The sequence below is a fragment of the Podarcis tiliguerta genome (genome assembly GCF_965153285.1).
Source record: "Podarcis tiliguerta genome assembly, chromosome: 2".
Classification (NCBI taxonomy): domain Eukaryota; kingdom Metazoa; phylum Chordata; class Lepidosauria; order Squamata; family Lacertidae; genus Podarcis; species Podarcis tiliguerta.
In genome coordinates, this window is record NC_139535.1 from 17,193,662 (window position 1) to 17,217,341 (window position 23,680).

Here is a 23,680-nt window from a genome sequence, read left to right on the forward strand (position 1 = left end):
TGTCAGTGTTTGAAAACACATGGAGTATTATTCTGTAAGCCCTTGTGAAACGGTTTGCCTGCTTTTTTAAGTTGCCCCCACTCGGGTCTTCTGAATATGCCTCTACCTCTGAGTCCACATCTTCAGTTTTTTGGGGATCTTCCAGATGTGGCTTTGCAACGCTTCAAATTGACCTCCGTTGCCCTTAGTAATGTTATCACGTATCACATAATCAGATGTGTTTGGCTACGTAACACAATAGAAGTGTCATGCTCACCAGTTGGTTGGGATCATCCATGTGACTCATCTAGGAAGCGTCATCCTCATTCTTGCTTGCCTCACTTGATCGCAGCAATGTCATCAGATACCTAATTTGTACCTGCTAAGTGATGACATCCTGTTTTTGCTTTGACCATGATTGGCTACTCTATAGACCCATGTGGCCAATCCAGGGTGGAGAAAGCATAAGAAAACTCTCTCTGAGAGATTATCAAGCCACTACTGTGGCTGTAGAGGCTGATACGGAAGAGACATGTTTGGTTGTTGTTTTTTAATATTTTTTATTAGTTTTAGCTTACAAAATTTTAAAGACATACCACACAAATTATTACACACATATTCTTATTTGGACTCCCTTCAGCTCCTCTGATAATCCTCCGTTGTGTTCACATCTCTTGCAATTCTTGACTTAATATTGATTTGCATTTCTTAATAGATCATCTCTCCCTTTCCATTTTTACAATATTTCTTAAATTACTCCTCACAGAACTTCTTGTAAACCTACAAATGTAGTTTGATCATCACAAATACTTTTCAGATATTCTGTAAATTTAGTCCAGTCTTCGGTGAATCTCTAGTCCCGCCAGTTTCGGATCCTTCCTGTTAGCTTATCCAATTCTGTGTAGTCCATTAGTTTCATCCTCCATTCTTCCAACGTTGGTAATTCTTCTTGCTTCCATTTTTGGGCCAGTAATATTCTTGCTGCAGTTACCGCATATAAGAAAATTTTACAATCTTCTCTATTTGGGAGAGACATGTTTTGTTGCAGATAGGGCAGATGAAGGTGCCCGGTTGTGCTTCATGGCACATTTTCTTTCTGCAGTCCTTCCTCCTCTGGTCACTGCTGTTATGCATCAGATCACATGAAAACGAGCACTTTTGGGCTTGCATATTTCTCTGCTGTTGACTTCCTACCTTCAATTTCTGCCAGCCTTGCCAGAGATAATTCAGATGTGGCTGTTGCAACATGAGGGCACTGGGGCCATGCCTAAGAAAAGCAGGCGATATCGCTCCCATTTATTGATGACCAGTCGTGAAACCTGCAACACCAGATCCTATAAAACAGCCCTCCCCAGCCCCAGCAAGCAACCAGAGCAGGAAAGGGCAGGGCTCCTGTACCTTTAATAGTTGGACTAATTTATGGTAGGTGTAGCTTTAAACTCTCGTCCATGTAAGCTGTCAAAAATTATCCATCTAAATGCCTAAACAACACCCTTGGGTCCTGTGCATCTGTTTACTCTACAAATGGCACTGGCACACCACAACATTTATTGCACCATGGGGTGTGTTTCGCCATGCCCATTTACTGGGTGACATTGTCCAGCTCAGCATCAACAGAAAGGTTGCTGGTTATGGTGGAAGCCAGGTAGACAGAACCAGCTACCACTTCAGATGTCCCAGGATGTTGTTGGTCTTTGTCAGGCTGATGGTGAGGCCAAACGCCCTGCAGGCTCGGGCAAAACGGTCCATGAGTCTCGGCAGAGCTTCCTCAGAGTGCGCTGTCATCTGCAAACAACAACTCTCAGATAAGGACCCGCCGTACTGTCAAAGTCACGTTTTACAGATAAAACGAAGAACTCTGGAATACCGACACATTCTCTTATTGTGCATGATGCTGAGGCTCTCTTAAGATTCACTATAAAGCTGAAATGAAAAATGGAGAGAGAGAAAGAAAGAAAAATTAAACTCACAAAGCTTTTTTTTTTTTTTTTTAAAAAGGAACCTGCAGGCATCTCCTCTTGTGGAATGTTTAAAAAGTTAACCTATTAAAAGAAAACAGTCAACTTGTTGTGAAGGTTTTGAAGAAATGTGGATCAGTTTGTTTTATTTGGGAATCTGTTATGTACTGAATTGAATAGGATCCAAATTGCAGCAGTCTGATTGGTCCTAGAAGAATAGGATCCAAATTGCAGCAGTCTGATTGGTCCTAGAACAATAGGATTCAGAATGCAGCAGCCTGATTGGTCCTAGAACAATAGAATCCAGATTGGTCCGCTGGAGCCACCCAATCCAACTCCAGGTGGAAGTGAATCCGCAGCCTGATTGGCCTACAGGAGAATCCTGGAACTGACCAATCACATGGGGCCCATTGTGTAAATAATGTATATAAAGCAGACATTTCGGGGGAATTTCGATTCGTCACTACTATGAGCTGAATAAAGAGCTTGAAATCCACACTCGACTCTGAGTATACTTCAGAATCCCTGTGTGCTCCTTTAATTATTTTAAGTTTACAAAACTCAAGAGCATGCTCAGAGTCTCAGCAGTTAAGGCTTAACTGATCTGGAACTAGTTGATCCTGTGTATGCACTCTGCCATAATTACATGTGTCAGAGCTGGCTCCGGGTCCCAGCTCACCAAGGACCAACGCTAGCCGATAGTACAGTATCAAAGTCTTTATTGAAGAATAGTCTCCATTTACAAGTCTCAGCGTCCCAACTCTACGTCTGGACTTTAGACCGGCGAAGCTCTGTCTGGGTCTCCGCCCCCTGTGCACCAGCTTAAGACTCTAATCTTACTCCACCTCTTCCTTCTCTCTCTCTTCCTCTGGGTCTTACTACCCCCCGGGGTCTCATTCCTCCTGGACTCTTCTGACGCAGAGCTTGACCCCTCTGACTCCTCCCCCTCTCTTCGGCGGGCTTTAGGACCTGGCTCCCTACCCGGGCTGCCCACCTTGCCGCCCTCCTGTACATTTGAACTTGGCGCGCGCGCGCGTTTTACTTTCCGGATGACCGTTTCCTCGCTCCCTGACGAGGGTGTGGTCACTCCTGCCTCACGTTCTCCCTCTGCCTGCGCGCTCCCTGATCCCGATGCCTTGGACTCCTCCCCCCTACTGCACTCTGGGGGGGACGCTGGTCCGGATTTCCAGCTGCTACTCTCTGAGTCCCCTCTGGCCCCTTCTTCCCGAGGTGTCCCCCTGGGCACTCCCCTTGCCCTGACCATGGGGGCCCCTTTCTGTGAATCCTCCGGGTCACTGGAGAGACTCAGAGACCTCGGACTACTGTCGCCGCTGACATTTCCTTCCGACTCCTCCCCCTCGCTCTCCGTTTCTTCCCTCTCCTGTGACTCTGCTCCTGAACCCCTGACATCCATCCCCCCCTCGAAGCCCCCCCTTCCCCCCTCCCCTTCCTCCGGCGGGGGTGCTGGGTGCTCCGTCGTTGTGTGGGTGAATGGTGGATACAGTTCGTCCCCCGTGGCGTGCATCCAGTTAGAGAAATCCGGCTCGTCCTCCATGTCTTCGCCGACCTCGTTCTCCTCTGCTTCCATCTCCGTGCCGCCATGCTCGAACCCAACGTCCTCCCCCATCACGTCCATGTCCCTCTCACCCTCGTTCCCCTCTGGGTCCGTTGCCTGCCAAGGGCCCCTCAGCCACCTCTCCTCTCCTCGATTGTCCCACCAAAACGAGCGGTCTGAGGCAAACCCCGAGGGCGAGCCCTCCGGTGAACGTGTTTCTAATGCTGGTTCTTCGAGGTGAATCCCTGGAACGTGCTGGTAGAAAGCGTGGGTGTGAAAAGCCAGTCGTCGAAATACCCGGCTGGCATGGGCCTGTGTGGGAACAAGGCATGAAACTCCTCTTTGAGGAGAGGCTCGTCCAGGGCATAGTCCGGCACCCAACTGTTGGCGCTGGCCGGGGTACCTTCCCTTGCGAGAAAATATTCTACTCCCTCTTCCCCCCATCTCGAGTCCAAAATCTCTGTGACCTGGTTGATGGGTTCCCTTCTTGGCGACTCCCTCCTTGGGGGGATCTCCCTATACTGGTCTGGTGCCGTGCCCTGCGCCTGAAATCGGTGAGGTGCTTTGTAGGGCGTGAGCACCGACCTATGGAATACTGGGTGCATTCTGGATCCTTCCGGAAGTGTCAACCGGAAGGCCACCGGATTGATCTGTGCCTCAACTAGGTAAGGTCCTAGCTGCTTATGTCCGAGTTTCTTCTTAGCTAAGGATCTGGTCGGCACTGCGTGGGCCGCTAACCACACCCAGTCTCCCACCTGTATGTCTTCACCCACCCTCCTGTGCTTGTCAGCCTGCAGTTTGTATGCGTGCTTTGCAAGCTCTAACTGCCTCCTAAGCTGCTCGTGGACTTCCTGCAATTCCGCCGCCAAGACTTCCGCTGCCTGTGGCTCCCCCTCCCCCAGTCTCTCTAATCCTGGGAAGGTTCTGGGATGCCTCCCGTTGTTGGCGAAGAACGGCGTCACCCCTGTGGACACGTGCTTCGTGTTGTTGTAAGCGAACTCAGCGAGCGGCAGGTAGTCCACCCATGTCGTCGGCTGTTGATTTGCATAGCATCTCAGGTACTGCTGCATGACGGCGTTGACGCGTTCCGCTTGTCCGTTGGTCTGCGGGTGTCTCGCCGACGCTAGGTTGATCTTGACGTTCAGGAAACCCATCAGCTTCTGCCAGAAGCTCGAAATGAAGTGGTGCCCCCTGTCGGACAAGATAGACCGTGGCAGTCCGTGCACTCTGAAGACGTGGTCTATGAACAGTTTGGCGGTCTGTTCTGCCGTGGCCACCTTCGCGCACGGAATGAAGTGGGCCATTTTAGTGAACATGTCCACCACCACTAGCACTGCCGTTTTACCCCTTGAGCTGGGTAAATCCGTGACAAAGTCCAGGGCCACCCTCTCCCACGGTTCGCTCGGAGTCTGCAGCGGTTCGAGCAGTCCCGCCGGAGGTTTGTGCACTGACTTGGCCCTTTGGCAGGTGTCGCACCTCGAGACGTACTCCGCGACTTCCCCCCGCATCTTGGGCCACCAAAAATCTCTGGCAACGAGGTCTGCCGTCTTCTCCTTGCCAAAGTGCCCGGCGGTGGGTGCGTCGTGTAACTGCTGCAGTACTTTCGCCCGGAGGTCGTCTCCCGATACATAGAGTGCTCCTCTGCGGATGAGCAATCCGTCTCGTACTTGGAACTCGTCGTCCTTCACCGTGCCCTTGTGCACCTCCTCCATCTTGGCTTGTGCAAAGGGGTCCCCCTGCAGGGCTCGACGGACCGCCTCCAAGTCCACGGTTGCTGCAGCGCACGCCCACGCTTTCGGAGCGAAAATGTGCTTGGCCGCTGCTGGTGCCGCCTCTTCGAGGTATTGCGGCTTCCTGGACAGTGCATCCGCCATGATGTTGTTGTCGCCTGGGATGTATTCTATCCTGAAGTCGAAATCCGCAAAAAATTCCGCCCATCTGATGTGCCGCTGGTTCAGGAACCTTGCCGTGCGCCAGTACTCCAGGTTCTTATGATCCGTGCGAACCTGCACAGTGTGCTTGGCCCCGACGAGGAAGTGCCGCCACGCCTTGAATGCTGCATGAATGGCCAGCAACTCCCTGTCCCAGATGGTGTAGTTTTGCTCCGACTTGCTGAGCTTCCTAGAGTAGAAGGCGCACGGTCTCCAGTCCCCATGCGGGTCCTCCTGCAACAGTACGGCGCCCACGGCTCTGTCTGAGGCGTCTGTTTCAACCCTCAGCGGTTTGCTGGGATTCACATGCAGTAGCTGCCCTTCGGACGAGAAGAGACGCTTAAGGTTCTGAAAGGACTGCTCCGCTTGCTCCGTCCAGATGAACTTCTTCTTCTTAGAGCTGAGCGTGTCAGTAATGGCCGCCGTCTGCATCGCGAACCCCTTGATGAACTTGCGGTAAAAGTTGGCGAACCCCACAAACCGCTGGACCTCCTTCCGATTGCGCGGGCTCTTCCAGTCCAACACTGCGCGAACCTTGGCGCTGTCCATGGCAAGCCCCTTGTCCGACAGCTTGTAGCCCAGGAAATCCACCTCCTTCCTGTCGAACTGGCACTTCTCCAGCTTGGCATACAGCCGATGCTCCTGCAGTCTCTGCAGAACTTCCTTGACGTCACCTTCGTGGGTCTCCTCAGATTCTGAGAATATCAGGATGTCGTCCAAGAAGCAGACGCATGTCTTGTAGAGGAGACCCGCCAGGACGTGATGCATGAAAGCTTGAAAACAGTGGGCGCCATTTTGTAAACCGAAGGGCATAACTCTGTATTCATATGTGCCCAGGGGCGTGAACATGGCAGTCTTCCACTCGTCTCCTTCCCGTATGCGAATCAGGTTGTACGCCCCTCGCAGATCCAATTTTGTAAAAACGCGTCCTTTCCTCACCGTTGCCAGCAGGTCATCTATCTTGGGCATGGGAAAGGCCGCGGGCTTGGTCTTTGAATTTAAGAGCCTGAAGTCTACCACAAGTCTTTTTTGGGGCGTGTCCCTTTTCTTCACAAAGAATACAGGACTGCCCCCCGCTGCCTTCGACTCCCGGATGAAACCGCGCTTCAAGTTGAGGTCTATGAACTCCTTGAGCTCCTGCAGCTCGTCCTCAGACATGGAATACAGTTTCCCGGCTGGCAGCGTCGCTCCTGGCAGGAGGTCAATCTTGCAGTCATAGGACCTGTGGGGAGGCAGCTTGTCCGCTTCCTTCTCGCAGAAAACCTCCAAAAACGCTGCGTACTTGCGCGGCACTGCTTGCAGCGTGCCTAATTGTAGCTGCGGGTCGTCCCCTCCTTCTTCCGGGCTAGGAAGGATGCAATGTTCCGCGCAATAGGAGGAGCCGAAGGTCAGTTGGCGCTGGTACCACGCCAATGCTGGGCTGTGCCTGTGCAGCCAACTCATGCCTAGGACTACAGGCGTGTCCGACAGGTGGGTGACATTAAAGCTGATGACTTCTCGGTGATTTCCAATCCGCATCACCATTGGTTGCGTTTGTTGCACCACCTGCCCCCCTAACAAGTCTCTGCCATCCACCGTGACAACGTTCAGGGGCAGTGTGGCTGGTAGCAGTGGTATATTGTGCTGCTGAATGAATTCCAGTCCTATAAAGTCAGCGTTGCTGCCGGAGTCAATGGTGATCGGCACCTCCAGAGTGCGTCCATTGGGCAGTTGGAGAGACGCTGTAAGCTGCACCACTGGTTTGGGTGGGAGGGGGTCTGTGGGTTGCAAAAGTGCTGGGGATTGCTTCATTGACTTGTCTGACTGGACCCCAGTGCCTCTTCCTCCAGCCAGACTCCGTCGTTTAACTGTTGCTGCGTTTTCAATTGAGCTGCTTCTGCGACTGTTGCCGAGGCTGCAGTGTGCTTGTGGAGCCTCTGGGGACACTCTTTCGCCATGTGTTGAGCACTGTCGCAGATGTAGCACTTCCTGTTCCCTCTAGGAGGCTTCGTTTTGGCTGCTCCCGGTGTTAGGGCTCTGTTAGCTGACTGAGCCCTGGCACCTCCGATCTCCATCGGCTCTTCTCCCCCTCCCTGCGAGGGTGTGGAGTGCGCACGCGCTGCTTCTCTGGGAAAGAAGGGAGGTGCTCTGGCTGGTGCCCTTCCCCAACGCCCTTCTTCCCTGTTCCAAGGACGTTCTTCCAGATGCACCCCGATTTCCAGAGCCCTCTGGACTACCTGCTGGGTGCTCCTTGGTCTCTCCCCTCTTCCAATCTCCGCTTTTACATCTGCATTCAACCCCTCCCAAAAGAGGTCTCTGACTGGCGCAGAATCTTTTTCCCACCCCAGGGCATGAACCAATCCGAAAAAGCGTGTATGGTACTGCCGCACGCTGGCTTTGCCTTGTTTAAGTCCATGTATGTCCCTCCTGGCAATATCGACGTCTACCTTTGATAAAAAGCATGAGTCCATTGCTTTAATAAAAGCCTTCGCATCTTGGAGCGCTGGATCATTGTCCCTCCATAGATTCCTCAGCCACGTTTTGGCCTCCCCATGCAAATGGGACAAGATAAACCCCACTCTCTCTCTCTCATCTCTAAAGTCTTTGTCAAGTAGATCCAGCGCAAACAGCAGGTCTGCTCTGAAGTTGGGGTACTGCTGCAAACTCCCGTCGAAATGCGATACAAGGCTGCCTCCCCTTCTCCCCAAGCCAATGCCTTCTGCCTTGGATCCCGTTTGCCCCTGTTTAGAAAGCACGTCCAACCTGACCTGGAGATCCCGGCAGGAGGTAACCATTTCCTCCTCTCTCTTCCTGGATGCAATTACCTCCGTGCTGAGTTGTGTCACCGCTTCTTGCAGGGCTTTTATCTGCTCTTCCGTCGTCATCTTGCCTGAGTTTTGTGAGCTCTGTAAGCACCCCTCCTCTGTCCTCGCTGCGTCGACTCACGTGGCGAGGTTCTTGGTGCCAAAACTTTAAAAAGGAGACAGAGCTTACTGTCAGAGCTGGCTCCGGGTCCCAGCTCACCAAGGACCAACGCTAGCCGATAGTACAGTATCAAAGTCTTTATTGAAGAATAGTCTCCATTTACAAGTCTCAGCGTCCCAACTCTACGTCTGGACTTTAGACCGGCGAAGCTCTGTCTGGGTCTCCGCCCCCTGTGCACCAGCTTAAGACTCTAATCTTACTCCACCTCTTCCTTCTCTCTCTCTTCCTCTGGGTCTTACTACCCCCCGGGGTCTCATTCCTCCTGGACTCTTCTGACGCAGAGCTTGACCCCTCTGACTCCTCCCCCTCTCTTCGGCGGGCTTTAGGACCTGGCTCCCTACCCGGGCTGCCCACCTTGCCGCCCTCCTGTACATTTGAACTTGGCGCGCGCGCGCGTTTTACTTTCCGGATGACCGTTTCCTCGCTCCCTGACGAGGGTGTGGTCACTCCTGCCTCACGTTCTCCCTCTGCCTGCGCGCTCCCTGATCCCGATGCCTTGGACTCCTCCCCCCTACTGCACTCTGGGGGGGACGCTGGTCCGGATTTCCAGCTGCTACTCTCTGAGTCCCCTCTGGCCCCTTCTTCCCGAGGTGTCCCCCTGGGCACTCCCCTTGCCCTGACCATGGGGGCCCCTTTCTGTGAATCCTCCGGGTCACTGGAGAGACTCAGAGACCTCGGACTACTGTCGCCGCTGACATTTCCTTCCGACTCCTCCCCCTCGCTCTCCGTTTCTTCCCTCTCCTGTGACTCTGCTCCTGAACCCCTGACAACATGTCTCGGACCAAGCTCTGTATAAGCCAACCTTTGCAATAATAATAATAATAATCCCCACAACAGCAAGCTGGGAATGGACTTCAACTCAGTGGATATGCATGCAGACGGTACTAGGTACAATTGCCACTGGCATGTCCAGGTTGAGCTGGGAATGCCCCCCCCAAAAAAAAATCTTGGTGAGCCCTGCCAGCCAGTGTAGACAATATTGACTTAAATGGACCCAAAGTCAAACAGCTTCCTATGCTCCACAAGGTGGTCCACTGGAAATCAGAGCATGGTTTATTGGTAGGCTGCCTTCTGCTCACTCTTGTGTTATGCTCAGTGTTTCCTTGGGAAACACAAAAGGAGATTCCCTAGATTACTCAATAACCTGTGATTGCCTTATCACCTTCCGTCTGGGGTGGTGAGAAAAGGCCATGATCCATGATGCTATGTCACATGATAAACCAGGCTCTGCATAGTTTCGTTCCATTTGTGGTTTCCCAGTATGCAAGTATGTTGTCTGGCATCTTGACAATCTTCTTTCGTCGTTTTGATTTCTTTAAAAATAACAAACAGTTCTCAGGGAAGGCTTGAAAATGTTTGGGTTGCATCTTGGCAGAGGAAGCTCAGGAAACAAGGGCAAAAGAGGTTGTGCAACGTTCACTGTTCTGGGCAGTGGGAAGGGGGGAACTCCAAGGATTTGTGCCCTAAAGAATCTTGGGGACTGCAGTTTGTGATGAGCACTGGGGAATTTTAGGTCCGGCAGTTCCCAGGGTTCTTTGGGGGAAGATGGTGACAGCAGTCACGAAATTAAAAGACGCCTGCTTCTTGGGAGAAAAGCAATGACAAACCTAGACAGCATCTTAAAAAGCAGAGACATCACCTTGCCAACAAAGGTCCGTATAGTTAAAGCTATGGTTTTCCCAGTAGTGATGTATGGAAGTGAGAGCTGGACCATAAAGAAGGCTGATCGCCAAAGAATTGATGCTTTTGAATTATGGTGCTGGAGGAGACTCTTGAGAGTCCCATGGACTGCAAGAAGATCAAACCTATCCATTCTTAAGGAAATCAGCCCTGAGTGCTCACTGGAAGGACAGATCCTGAAGCTGAGACTCCAATACCTTGGCCACCTCATGAGAAGAGAAGACTCCCTGGAAAAGCCCCTGATGTTGGGAAAGATGGAGGGCACAAGGAGAAGGAGACAACAGAGGACGAGATGGTTGGACAGTGTTCTCGAAGCTATGAACATGAGTTTGACCAAACTGGGAGGCAGTGGAAGACAGGAGTGCCTGGCGTGCTCTGGTCCATGGGGTCATGAAGAGTCGTAAACGACTAAAGTACTAAACAACAACAACAACAATGACCTTATTTATGCTGCCTTCCTATAGTTAGGATTGTAAGCCCATTGTTACAAGCACAATTCCCAAATCCCCATTACTCACTGCGAATCTAAGTACCTGTAACAAGAGAGACTTCTACGGTCTACACAAGGACTCCAGCACACATTGCTTCTGCTCCACTGTTGTTTTCCCTGTGTTGGATTTTAGATTGTAAGCTCACTGGGGGCAGGGACTGTCCTGTTATGCTTTCAAGTGATATGCACGTTGATGGTGCAATAAAGCAACAATAAACATGAATGCCTTTTCAAAATGTGCTCTATTTATCTATAAGGTCATGGCTATCCCACTAGCAGCATTGCACAGATGGTCCTCAGTCTTTTATCAGTTTCACTTCCCTGTTTTTATATAGCACTGCTGCAATGGACTAAGCCTTCCTTGATGGCTGAGTGGGGAAAGAGGCAGAGCCTCATTGTTATTCACTCAGGTAAGGCATTCCCTGCTTCCAGCTGAAATATGAGCTATGGGGACCATATGGAAAGACTCCTCAGTTTGGTGGGGGTGGGGGAGCAGTCAGGTGAGCTTTGCAAGATTGTGTGAACAGCAGCATGTTGTTGTTGTTGTTGTTTAGTCATTCAGTCATGTCCGACTCTTCGTGACCCCATGGACCAGAGCACGCCAGGCATACTGCCAGCTGAGACAGCTGGTGAGCATGGACCAAGCTGGGCCCTAGGCCACATGACTCAGTCTTTCCTTGTCCCATTCCACCCCCAAAATGCTTCTTTTGGGGGATTTATGCTGGTGTAAGTCATGCTGACATAAGATTTTCTGGCAAAATGCTGAGCCGGGTTGATGAACTTAGACCAGCATAGCAGACCTTCCAAGTATCCTTATTTCCCAGAGACAGTCCCAAATTTACAGAAGCCGTCCCAGTTTCAGATTTGATTCCAGAATGTCCCGCTTTCCCTTAAAGGTAAAGGTACCTCTGACCATTAGGTCCAGTCATGGCCGACTCTGGGGTTGCGGCGCTCATCTGGCTTTATTGACCGAGGGAGCCGGCGTACAGCTTCCGGGTCATGTGGCCAGCATGAGTAAGCCGCTTCTGGCGAACCAGAGCAGCACACGGAAACACCATTTACCTTCCCACCGGAGCGGTACCTATTTATCTACTTGTACTTGACGTGCTTTCGAACTGCTAGGTTGGCAGGAGCAGGACTGAGCAACGGGAGCTCACCCCGTCAAGGAGATCCGAACCGCCAACCTTCTGATCGGCAAGTCCTAGGCTCTGTGGTTTAACCCACAGTGCCACCCGCTTTTCCTTAGTACATCCCTATTTTCATTGGATAAATGTTGGAAGGGTGTTATGTACTGAGCTAGGATCCTAGAACAATAAGCAGGTAGAATCCTAGAATGCAACAAGCAGATTGGCTTGCAGGAGCAGCCCAATCAGGCCCCAGGAGGAAGTTAATCAGCCTATTAGGTCAGGAGGATCCTAGAATGCAACAACAGCCCAATCAGGCACCAGGAGGGAAGCAGAGTCAGCCAATCACAAGGGACCTGTTATGTACTGAGTTGAATAGGATCCAAATGCAGCAGTCTGATTGGTCCTAGAACAATGCAGCAGTATGATTGGTCCGCAGGAGCCACCCAATCCAGCTCCAGGTGGAAGTGAATCTGCAACCTGATTGGCCTACAGGAGAATCCAGGAATTAGCCAATCACCTGTGGCCCATTGTGTAAATAATGTATATAATGCAGATATTTTGGGGAAACTTTCATTCCTCACTACTATGAGCTGAATAAAGAGCATGAAATCCACACTCGACTCCGAGTATATTTCAGGACCCATTGCGTAAATAATGTATTTAAAGCCTGAGGTTCGAGGGGGGGGGGGAGATTCAATTTGCTCAGCACATAACAAAGGGTATGGCATATGTCCTGCAGTTAGGATTGCTCTGTTATAATATCTGAATGGTCATGGGTTATTCCCCCATCCCTGATTTACATGGATTGCAGAGCAACTGTACATGTGAAAACCAGCTCCTGGAAGGGCTTCTCTGAAAGACGAACGTCTCCTTGCATGGAGATGCAGCGATAGGGAAAAGATGTCAGATGGCTATTGGTGTCACACCAGCAGCTAAGAACCCAGGAATCCTGCTGGATATTCAAAAACCCCTGAGGCAAGCCACACAACCTCAGAGGACTCATTTGATAGGAAGATTTTTATAAAATGAGCCACCATCTAGCTGATTGCACCTCTCACAAGGCTCTGAGTCGCAAACCTCAACTGACTTTTAACAAGCTTTAGCAAACCTCTGGGAGATCAGGAGGCACCTCGCTGGGGGGAATTAACATCATCAATTATCTTGCTAATTGCTCCCCCACAATGCAGGTGCCCTTTTTCCCAAGGCACTGGCCCTCTTACCTCATCTTATCAGAAATCAAAGAGGCACAGGTAAGCTGTGATCATGGGAGGGAGAATTCTTGCATCTCTGGTTGTGTTGTGATTATGCAACGGGGACGTTCCAGAAAGCCTGACATTTCTGGTCTTACCGGAATGTCGCAGCTGAAACACCGGGCCTTACATAAGGGCCTGTGAGAGTGCATCAACTGTTCCACAAAAGACCAATGTTGAGAGGAAAGTGAGTCAGGGCAGATGACAGAAAGGGGAGCCAGGAACCAAGGGGACAGAGCAGTCGGGGTGGCAGAGCTAAATAATAAAAACAAAACATGTGCCATTGCTCATAAAGGTCTTCCTGTCTGGGTGTCTGCCACCTGCCCAGATTTTAACTTGTCTGAATTAATTTTAAGATGTTTTTTAATTAATTGGTGTCTGTTTTTATGCATATTGTGTTGTTTTTATGATGTTAGCCGCTCTGAGCCCGGCCTCGGCTGGGGAGGGCGGGATACAAATAAAAAATTATTGTTATTATTACTATTATAATAAATTTTATTTATACCCCGCCCTCCTCAGCCAAGATGGGACGCGGGTGGCGCTGTGGGTTAAACCACTGAGCCTAGGGCTTGCTGATCAGAAGGTCGGCGGTTCGAATCCCCGCAACGGGGTGAGCTCCCGTTGCTCGGTCCCAGCTCCTGCCAACCTAGCAGTTCGAAAGCACGTCAAAGTGCAAGTAGATAAATAGGTACCTCTACAGTGGGAAGGTAAACGCCGTTTCTGTGCGCTGCTCTGGTTCACCAGAAGCGGCTTAGTCATGCTGGCGACATGACCCGGAAGCTGTACGCCGGCTCCCTCGGCCAATAAAGCGAGATGAGCGCCGCAACCCCAGAGTCGGCCACGACTGGACCTAATGGTCAGGGGTCCCTTTACCTTTACCTTTACCTCATCAGCCAAGACCTGGCTCAGGGCGGCTAACAACCAATAATAAAACAAATTGATTGAAATGCAACTTAAAAACAAGATTAAAATACAACATTAAAACATTAAAATGCAGCCTCATCACAGGAGGAGAAAGGAAAAGGAAAAATAGAGGGGGAGGGAGTCAAATTGATTCCAAGCCAAAGGCGGAACAACTCTTACAGGCCCTGTGGAAAGAAATCAGATCCTGCAGGGTCCTGGTCTCATGAGACAGAGCGTTCCACCACGCCGGAGCCAGTGTTAAGAAGGCCCTGGCTCTGGCTGAGGCTAATCTAACTTCCTTAGGGCCCGGGACCTCTAGGCTGTTGCTATTTATGGACGTTAAGGTCCTCCATGGGGCATACCGGGAGAGGCGGTCCCGTAGGTACGAGGGTGTTGTTGTTGTTGTTGTTGTTGTTGTTGTTGTTATTAATTGGTGGACCCAATGGGCAGCCAGAACTGCCCAGAAAGAGGCTGCAAGCTGCAGTCATCATCCTCAGTTATTTGTATGTTGCCTTTCCATTGGAAACCAATCTCAAAGCAGCTCCCAGTGCTACAAACTTAACCTAATTCCCTAGCCCCTCTTTACCCTGCCCTCTGACACTTGAGGTGTACATCTTTTAGGAGCCACCCTATACTTGTGGCTGCAATTTGTTGAAACCGATTTACATGTTGTCTTCTAAATTGTCGCCGCATGCCCTAGGACCTTAGGGCTAAGGGTGTGTAAGCAATTAATCACAACAACAACAGTGACAAGACGAGTCGAATAGGGAAACAGCCGTAAACAACAGGCTAGTGGAAACCTCTTGTATTAATAAATATTCAGTAAAATCGGGCAGTCCGCCGATCATCCGCTGGAAAGCCTAATGGTAAAAATACATAATCCAGAGAGCAGCAAAAAAAATTAATTAATTAAAAATGCATCCCTAAAACTTAATATTGACCCCAGGAAAAAGCCCCTAAAGTAAATAACCCCATGATGGGGCTACCTGAATGGTAGCAATATTTGTAGGTGGAGCCAGTCGAGGCCACGCCCTCCAAGTCCCAGGCCACAAAAGCAGGGAGCAGGTCACAGCAAAAAAAGGTGTCTGGCACCTTTGTCAGGATCCAAGCACAAAAGCATTTTCCCCTCCTGTGGTTTCCAGTAATTGGAATTGGAAACATTACATTTAGGGGAGTATTTTTATGTTTGATCTTTTATTGTGTTCTTAATGTCCTGTTGGAAGCTGCCCAGATAATAATTATTATTATTATGAATTATTTTTATTATATTACTGTCTTTAGCTTTGGAGTCAGAGCATAGCCATAATGGCCAGTAGCCATTGATAGCCCTCTCCTCCATGAATTTGCCTTAGTTTTTAGAAATCCATCTCGGTTGGTGGCTTCGCTGCCTCCTGTGGAAGTGAGTTCCATAGTTTAACTCTGCGACAAAGTACTTCCTTTTCTTTCTACAGAAGCTTCTAACATTCAGCTTCATGGGATGCGTGTGAGTTTGAACGTTAGGAGATGGTGTTGACCTTTAAAGCCCTAAACGGCCTCGGCCCAGTATACCTGAAGGAGAGTCTCCACCCCCATTGTTCTACCCAATGAGGTCCAGCGCCGAGGGCTTTCTGGCGGTTCCCTCACTTCGAGAAGCCAAGTTACAGGGAACCAGGCAGAGGGCCTTCTTAGTCGTGGCGCCCGGCCTGTGGAACGCCCTCCCATCAGATGTCAAAGAGAACAACAATTACCCGACTTTTAGACGACATCTGAAGGCAGCCCTGTTTAGGGAAGCTTTTAATGTTTAAGGCATTACTGTATTTTAATATTGTATTGGAAGCCAGCCAGAGTGGCTGGGGAAACCCAGCCAGATGGGCAGGGTATAAATAATAAATTATTATTATATTATTATTATAACCCTTCCCTGTTTTGTTGGATGCAGTGGGATTTACTTCTGAGTAAAGCATGCCTTGATAGAATTGGGTTGCTGCATATAGCAACAACAACAACATTTCCCACTTAGTCTTAGTCCTTACCCCATCCAATTTATTTTGCGTTGCTATTTTAAAGATACTGCAGTACTACGCTGTCTCCTTCAGAATCTCCAGTGCTCCAGGGCAGTGCAGTCTTCCGCGCACTATTTGAGCTACAATACATCCTCTTCTGTAAATTGGCATTTCCATTTCCTCCCCACCCCAATCTTTCAATAAAGTTGTCAACCATTAAAATTCTGGGCTGGTCATTTCAGAGCCTCAGTGTCTCCTCCTATAAAATGGGCAATAAAACTATCGCCCGAGTGTGCCAGGAAAGTTAATTAGCTGATGTGCAGACAGACGGAGACAGAAATAGCTGTGAGTTGTTATTATTATGGTTTGCTGAAGTGAGCTCAAGGGATGGCAAGGGTACCGATCCCTTTCGTGGCATTCCACAGACGTGATACACGAGGGAAGCATTTCCGTCCAGGAAGGAACTAAACAACTGAAGAGGAAGTTTGAAAGCTGCAAATCGGGTTCCTTTGAAAACAATGATCCATGCAAGGTGCATCATCAGACTTAGAAATAACACCATTCTTATGCTTATTATTGATGGTTGTGAAGCTTAGTGAAAGCCAGGGCATTCCAAGGATCTGCACCCAGACAAACACAACCCCTTTCCGTATTGCACATCAGAAGAGCCCTGCTGGGAACCTAAGGGTCATCTAGTCCAACCCCCTGCAATGCAGGAATCTTTTGCTCAATGTGGCTCTTGAACCCTGAGCTTAAGAGCGACATACTCTACCGAGATGGAGCATGTGAATCCCAAACTGCAGTCTGCAGAACTCAAAGAGCGATATTAAGACTCAAGTAATTATAATAAGTGGTAGTTGTCATGTTACTGAATTGCAGATGGGGAAATGCAGGTCTCTGTCCCAAGGACAATACAATTTATATATCACCAATAAGGTGGGGTGGTGGGGTGAGGCAAAGTTTTTAAAAAGATATATGGGTACAAAGTGCACTTAGGTCTAGTTTCAGTTGTGGGTGATGACTAGCTGATGACTTAATGGACAAATTTGAGGTGGGATATAATACTTGTATTATCATTTATTCTTCCCTTCCCTTTCATAGAAATACAGTGGTACCTCGGGTTAAGTACTTAATTCATTCCGGAGATCCGTACTTAACCTGAAACTGTTCTTAACCTGAAGCACCACTTTAGCTAATGGGGCCTCCTGCTCCCGCCACACCGCCGGAGCACGATTTCTGTTCTCATCCTGAAGCAAATTTCTTACCCTGAAGCACTATTTCTGGGTTAGGGGAGGATGTAACCTGAAGCGTATGTAACCTGAAGCGTACCACTGTAGCTTCAATTGCTAAATCTTGTCACTTTCACTGTGTATTGTCTGTACTGGGTCTGAAACTGTTCTGACATGTGACATTGTTTTTAATGATTTGCACAGATGGAGTGGTTTTTACTTGTTTATACTGCATATATGGAATGGTTTTAAATCATTTATACACATTGAATTATTTTTTTATATGGGATTGTTTTAAAAGGCGGAATTGTTTGCGCATATATGGGATTGTTTTCAATTTTTTTATTGTTGGTGTTTCTGTGGGGAAATCGCTTTGAGATATTTTATGGGAAGCGAAATCAAATAAGTTTTTTTATTATTATAAAAAAATCACCCTTCTCTCTCTTATGAAGAAGAGAGAATTTGCCATCTCCTTTCATTATATTTCATATATCTTAGGTTCCACCTTGTTTTTGTATTGTTAAGTTGTGTTAAACAGTGTTTTAAATATTGTGTATCATTGTGTTTTAATGTTCATGTTGTGTTATAACCCACCCTGAGACCGAGGGCAGGGTAATAACTTGTAATAACAATAAAAATAATACAGTAATAGCCTCTGACATTGCAGCACTCCTTTCTCTGCACTTCCTGTTTCTTCTCTCCAAACTCTCTTCTCTGCTCTGAATTCTTTCTTTCCCTCTGTTTATACACCACCTTTTAACAGCATCAGCAGCTATTGATGCTATTTTAAAGTGGAACATTCTATTCATGGATCTCGTGTGGCACACCTGGTTTAGCCCTTGAGGTTGCAAGCCTGAGGGCAGGGCCCATGAGCTATTTTTGTTTGATGAAATGCACCTCGCCTTTGTGAGTGAGAGCTCCGCACATAAACAATAAGGGACAAGAATTCTAATGAAGCCAGTGAAGGTCTTTGAAGAAGGGGATAATAGGAGAGATGGAGAGATCTCTGGATAATATCTTCTTGTATCATAAAAAAGCGTTAATCAAATGTATGAACTGCAAGAAGATCCAACCTCTCCATTGTGAAGGAAATCAGCCCTGAGTGCTCACTGGAAGGACAGATCCTGAAGCTGAGGCTGCAATACTTTGGCCACCTCTTGAGAAGAGAAGACTCCCTGGAAAAGACCCTGATGTTGGGAAAGATGGAGGGCACAAAGAGAAGGGGACGACAGAGGACGAGATGGCTGGACAGTGTTCTCGAAGCTACCAGCATGAGTTTGACCAAACTGTGGGAGGCAGTGGAAGACAGGAGTGCCTGGCGTGCTCTGGTCCATGGGGTCACGAAGAGTTGGACACGACTAAACGACTGAACAACAACAACAACAATGTTTTTTTAAATTAAAGGTTCATATAGAAGATGACTCTAGACAGCATCTTAAAAAGCAGAGACATCACCTTACCAACAAAGGTCCGTATAGTTAAAGCCATGGTTTTCCCAGTAGTGATGTATGGAAGTGAGAGCTGGACCATCAAGAAGGCTGATCACCGAAGAATTGATGCTTTTGAATTATGGTGCTGGAGGAGACTCTTGAGAGTCCCATGGACTGCAAGAAGATCAAATGCATCCATTCTTAAGGAAATCAGCCCTGAGTGCTCGCTGGAAGGACAGATCGTGAAGCTGAGGCTCCAATACTTTGGCCTCCTCATGAGAAGAGAAGACTCCCTGGAAAAGACCCTGATGCTGGGAAAGAGGGAGGGCACAAGGAGAAGGGGACGACAGAGGATGAGATGGTTGGACAGTGTTCTCGAAGCTACCAGCATGAGTTTGGCCAAACTGTGGGAAGCAGTAGAAGACAGAAGTGCCTGGCGTGCTCTGGTCCATGGGGTCATGAAGAGGCAGACACGACTAAACAACAACAACAACAACAACAACAATGCTTTTTTAAATTAAAGGTTCATATAGAAGATGACTCCTGGACTCAAATCCCTATCATCCTATGGCTATGCTGGTTGGGGATTATGGGAGTTCGAGTCCAACAACATCTGGACACCACTGCATTGGCTACTCCTATCCTAAGCCCTGTGTTAGGTTCCTTCCAGACTGTCATCATTTTTTGTGCAGATCTCATCCATTCAGGTAGATGCTGGGAGATCATGCAATAACGCACACCTTCATTACCCATCCAGAATCAGGGAGTCCCCCACACCCGCCCGCCCCTTCTCCTCCCAAAACAGTACTTCTGTCTTGTCAGAGTTCAACCTCAATCTTTTACATTCTACTCATGTAAAAACACCTCTGGCCCCAACTGTTCCCCTGCAAAAAAAGTCACTGCACGCCCACTGGAGATAATCATCATGATGATAATCACCATATAACATCTGCACACATTTTGTGCCAAGAAATGAGGAGAAATTGCCTTAATTCATCTGCAATGAGCTTCCTTCATTCTCCTCTTAAGACTGAAGCAAACTGCAGCCTTATTAATTTAGTAATTGTCCTGCATCTCAAACACAGATTTCTGTTCCCTGGCTTCACACCATGTTCTCTATCGTAAACATGTTTTTCTGCCTTTAAAAAAGAACGAGGAAGAGTTCTGTGTCATCTGAAAGCTCACATGCCGCAGCAATAAGGTGTGATTGCTACTTATAAAGGTGGTGGTTGTTTTATCGTCCCTCAAAAATTTCCAGGATGTCAAATTCTGGTCCGGCTACCACACAACACATTTCCAAGCCTAGCAGAATATGCACCTTGCAGTTTACACCCTCTGTTTTGGATGGTAAAAACTGCCGATGCCCAACTCACCTTACAGATATAATCAAACGACACACAGCATGTTCAACAGATTTTGCCTCTGCAATATCATGCTGCAGTTTTGCTTCACCACCCCCTCAAAGGCATCCTCAGCCTTTGTCCCAAGAAGGAGGAAAATAATTCCTCCTTCGAGCCGGAATCGAACCAGCGACCTAAGGATGACTACAGTAGTACTCTACAGTCCTCCGCTCTACCAGCTGAGCTATCGAAGGGGTGATGGGAACACTCTCTGAGTCATTCCTTTTCCCTTCCAGTTTGTGGTTTGCCTAACACTTACAGCACATGTAGCTCTTCAGTTTAATAATCTGGGCTTGACTCATTTCCTTTAGAATTCCATGTTAATCAGCAGCTTCCACTACGAAAAAGAAAAGGGATTGCCCCAAGGTTTGGCTGTTGTCTTGCATGTAAGGTTTGTTTTTTGGCCATGCTAATAACAGGTCCCACATGATCCCAGGCATGTACACACACACAAATGCAAACACAGCCCCCTTCCTCACCTCATCAGCTGAGGAAGAAGGGTAGAGCCCCCCAATTCTTCAGACAATCCATATGGTGAGTGGAGAGATGTGATTTCCCCCCCATCCCTGTCATAGTGCTGGGCTGGGGAAATGAGGTTGAACCCTCTCTGCTCAGCTCAGCTCAGCACCACAATGGGAATGAAAAGTGTGCTGTCTCCACTTGCCTCTGCATTTGTTTGGCAACTCCTACCCCAACAGAAAATTGGGTCAGTGACCAGTGGGCAACTGGGGAAAGGTCAGTGGCTCCCAGTATATTTCCGAGCACAATTCAAAGTGTTGGTGCTGACCCGAAAAGCCTCAGCCCTGTATACCTGAAGGAGCGTCTCCACCCCCATCGTTCAGGCCAGACACTTAGGCCCAGCTCTGAGAGCCTTCTGGCGGTTCCCTCACTGTGAGAAGTGAGATTACAGGGAACCAGGCAGAGGGCCTTCTCGGTAGTGGCACCCGCCCTGTGTAATGCCCTCCTGTCAGATATCAACGCAATAAACAACTATCTGACTTTTAGAAGACAACTGAAGGCAGTCCTGTTTAGGGAAATTTTTAATGTTTGATGTTTTATCATGATTTTAATATTCTGTTGGGAGCCGCCCAGAGTGGCTGGGGAAACCCAGCCAGATTGGTGGGGTATAAATAAATTATTATTATTATTATTAGCCCTCAGACTGGCACCCCTCCTTTGTCCCCTAATGTGGTGGGGCAGTCAATCCCACTATGAAACTCCTCAGTATTCTACTTATTAGCAAAATTGCACTATTATTATTATTTGTTTATATAGTAATAAAAGCATACCTTCATCCAATAAAGGAAGGAAGAGAGGTAGGGGATCCAAAATCGCATCATCTCAAATATGGTTCATGATCTCTGAATCCAAAGTTACCCTCTAGCATCTTTGCACGTGTAGGTCTGTGTATGAAGTCCGTATGTCCACAAACAGATTACCAGGGGGTTGTCTTCGATAAGATGCCTTTTCAAATAGTGATAAGACATTCAGGCCAGCAATTCACCAGACAAATGAAGGCTTGGACTTCTTGTTGCAGAACTGCAGAGTCCACCATCAGGGCCCTCCGTGGCCCCTGCCGTTGGCCAACTGTTAACTTCCAAAGTGCAGGACTAGCGCTGGTGCAACAACTCTGGGAAGACGCTCCTTGCTTGGCTTCGCTGATCCAGTTCCGGATTCTGCTGGACAATCTCCCCTGCCAGCCCAGACCATCCTGCAAAACCCATCCTGTTCCTGCTGGACATAGAATCATAGACCTGCACAGCTGGAAAGGGACCTCAAGGGTCCAACCCCTTGCTATGCAAGAATCACAGCTGAAGAAGCCCTGGAAGATGGCCATCCAGCCTCTGTTAGTCTCTGTGGCTAGCCTTGCCCTCTGGTTCAGTCCCTCTTCTAGTCTATGGCAACTGTCCATCAACATGGGGTTGGCCAACATGAAGATCTATGCAGGTCCTCCTCCTGATAAAAATGCAGATGTCTTGAACTGCACGTCCTCCTCCAGCCCACGTTGCAACACGATGCTCTTTGATTATACTATCATGTTACAGGATCAAGGTCAGCCCTCCAGGTCTTGATTACACAGGGCTGCTGAGACAAGCCCAAGGCAGTGGACTGCCGGGCCGATTCTGGATTGCTTCTCGTGGACGTGCAATAGCCACACGGCTGTTTCTGATGCAATACATTCATAGTCACCTTCAGGGGCTGTAGAACAAGAAATTACCACATCAGATGCAGAGGTGAGTTCCAAGGAACTGAACCTCTTCCGAGGAAAAAAGATTCATCACTTTCTCTGAACCGAGGTCAGAGGGTTCCAGAGCCCTAAATTGTTTCAGTTATGGATGCTCTAGCTGAGATTTCTCATTGCAGGGGGTTGGACTAGATGAACCTTGAGGGGGGCAGGGTCCCTTCCAACTCTACAATTCTATGACTCTGTATGTAAAATGTGAACCAGGCTCTTTGCAATAATCAGGTCTACATTTTAGCACCTGAGATGAACCACAAAATGGTGTGGGCCCACCAAGAAGGTGTGAGTGAAGATCTACGTCAGGAACAAGGATGGGAGGAGACCAACAGCGCCTCCCATTGACCAAGAAACCACTGTAGAGGTGGCATTGGGTAGGGGACAGATCTGGTCTCCGAGGAGTGCACCGCAGCTGTTGCTGCCACCAGTGGGCGATGTGCTCCTTGGAGGCTGAATCTGTTGCCCCGTGGATCCTGCCACCTGAAGCAGTCGCCTCACCTTGCCTCATGGTTGGACCGGCCTTGGCCTTATGATTAAGCTCTACGAAATGACGACCAACTTTTGACCTGGAAAACGGTGTTTAGCTCCCAGCACCAAGCACCTATCTTTCCGCACCAGCAAATTAAGGTGGGCATTGCTATAATGAGGCTGTTATTGGAACGATACTGGAAAATCTATAAAAAAAATGTATTTTTTACAAAAATTAGGAGCTGTGAGAAAGATCAGGACAAGTGATGCCTTGGGGGAAAAGGTGGGCTGCGCACAGCAATTAATGGTTGCAATTTGCTTACCTCCCAGCAAAGCGCTTAATTACTCCCAGCCTGCTAATCTGCTGGAAAGGGCAATTTTCTAGGATTACACATATTTGGGCTGAGACAACCTTTTGCTTCCCATAATGAGCACAACAGCACACGTAATTAGGAAACTCTGTAAGCAGGGAACCAACGGCACTCCGTTGGGTGATTGCATGAATTCTTTGGCCAAATAAGGAAGCTTTCAAAGCTTAGCACCACTGGGCTGTTGCCAAAGGAGCTCTACTCAGAGTAAACCCATTAAAAGGAGTGGGTGGAATGAGGGCTGGATTTAGGGTTTGATGAGGCCCTAAGCTACAGAAAGTAATGGGGCCCTTTATATGTCCAGCTGTCCTTTGTCAACAACAAATTGCTGCTGTTTTTTGTGTTGAATGTATGCTATATGGTAATTTGTGGACCTAATAGGTATCTAAAGCCATTTGCACATAACAAAACATGTATTTTATCAAAGTATTTTGGAAATGTGCATCCAGTTTTTCCCCCTTTAATTTTTTGGGGGGCCCCCAAGAGAGTGGGGCCCTAAGCTATAGCTTGTTTAGCTTATACAGTGGTGCCTCGCAAGACGAAAAGAATCCGTTCCGTGGGTCTTTTCGTCTTGCGGTTTTTTCATCTTGCGAAGCAAGCCCATTGACGGAGTAGCGCTATTAGCGCTATTGACATTTTAAGGGCTAAAAACGGCTTTTTAAGGCTTGGGGGATTAGCGGTTTTGCTGCTAAAATGCTTTTAGCAGCTTAGCGCTTCAGGAAAAGGG

The 23,680-nt window shown here is 48.5% G+C and overlaps 1 long non-coding RNA gene across 1 annotated transcript; it reads right to left on the reverse strand.

Annotated features, from left to right (window-relative positions):
• Positions 1–1,362: 1,362 nt before the first annotated feature.
• Positions 1,363–22,250, reverse strand: LOC310671082. The gene is made up of 2 exons (XR_014507759.1): positions 21,168–22,250; positions 1,363–1,902 (listed from the first exon to the last, which is right to left on the reverse strand). It is a non-coding gene; the product is annotated as an uncharacterized lncRNA (long non-coding RNA).
• Between the last annotated feature and the right edge of the window lie 1,430 nt (positions 22,251–23,680).